A 1,593-nucleotide genomic window follows, 5' to 3' on the forward strand; every position below is an offset into this window, starting at 1 on the left:
AAAGGACATCTTTTTTTTTTTTTTTTTTAGGTGTCAGTTTTAAAAGGTCTTGTTGGTCTTCACAGAACCATTCAACTTCAACTTCTTCAGCATTACTGGTCAGGGGATAGACTTGGATTACCATGATATTGAATGGTTTTCCTCGGAAATGAACAGATCATTCTATCGTTTTTGAGATTGCATCCAAGTACTGAATTTCAGACTCTTGTTGAGTATGAGGGCTACTCCATTTCTTCTAAGGGATTCCTGCCCACAGTAGTAGATATAATGGTCATCTGAGTTAAATTCACCCATTCCAGTCCATTTTAGTTCACTGATTCCTAGAATGTCAACGTTCACTCTTGCCATCACCTGTTTGATGACTTCCAATTTGCCTTGATTCATGGACCTAACATTCCAGGTTCCTATGCAATATTGCTCTTTACAGCATCGGACCTTGCTTCTATCCCCAGTCACATCCACAACTGGGTGTTGTTTTTACTTTGGCTCTGTCTCTTCATTTTTTCTGGAGTTATTTCTCCACTCTTCTCCAGAAGCATATTGGGCACCTATCAACCTGGGGAGTTCATCTTTCAGTGTCCTATCTTTTTGCCTTTTCATACTCTTCATGGGGTTCTCAAGGCAAGAATACTGAAGTGGTTTGCCATTCCCTTCTCCAGTGGACCACATTCTGTCAGACCTCTCCACCATGACCCGCCCATCTTGGGTTGCCCCACACGGCATGGCTTAGTTTCACTGAGTTAGACAAGGCTGTGGTCCATGTAATCAGATTGGCTAGTCTCCTGTGATTGTGGTTTCAGCCTGTCTTCCCACTGATGGCCTCTCTCAGCACCTACTGTCTTACTTGGGTTTCTCTTACCTTGGACATGGGGTATCTCTTCTCGGCCGCTGCTCCTGACCTTGGACATGGGGTATCTCATCTGAGCTGCCGCTCCTGTGCTACGCAGTCACTGCTTCAGCAATACTTGAACCATGAACTTCCAGATGTTCAAGCTAGTTTTAGAAAAGGCAGAGGAACCAGAGATCAAATTGCCAACATCTGCTGGATCATCGAAAAAGCAAGAGAGTTCTAGAAAGATGTCTATTTCTGTTTATTGACTATGCCAAAGCCTTTGACTGTGTGGATCACAATAAACTGTGGAAAATTCTGAAAGAGATGGGAATACCAGACCACCTGAGCTGCCTTTTGAGAAACCTGTATGCAGGTCAGGAAGCAACAGTTAGAACTGGACATGGAACAACAGACTGGATCCAGATAGGAAAAGGAGTATGTCAAGGCTGTATATTGTCACCCTGCTTATTTAACTTATATGCAGAGTACATCGTGAGAAACGCTGGGCTGGAAGAAGCACAAGCTGGAATCAAGATTGCCAGGAGAAATATCAATAACCTCAGATATGCAGATGACACCACCCTTATGGCAGAAAGTGAATAGGAACTAAAGAGCATCTTGATTAAAGAGGAGAGTAAAAAGTTGGCTTAAAGCTCAACATTCAGGAAACGAAGATCATGGCATCTGGTCCCATCACTTCATGGCAAGTAGATGGGGAAACAGTGGCTGACTTTATTTTTGGGGCTCCAAAATCACTGCAG

Source organism: Bison bison, unplaced genomic scaffold (genome assembly GCF_000754665.1).
Source record: "Bison bison bison isolate TAMUID 2011002044 unplaced genomic scaffold, Bison_UMD1.0 scf7180017864482, whole genome shotgun sequence".
Lineage (NCBI taxonomy): Eukaryota > Metazoa > Chordata > Mammalia > Artiodactyla > Bovidae > Bison > Bison bison.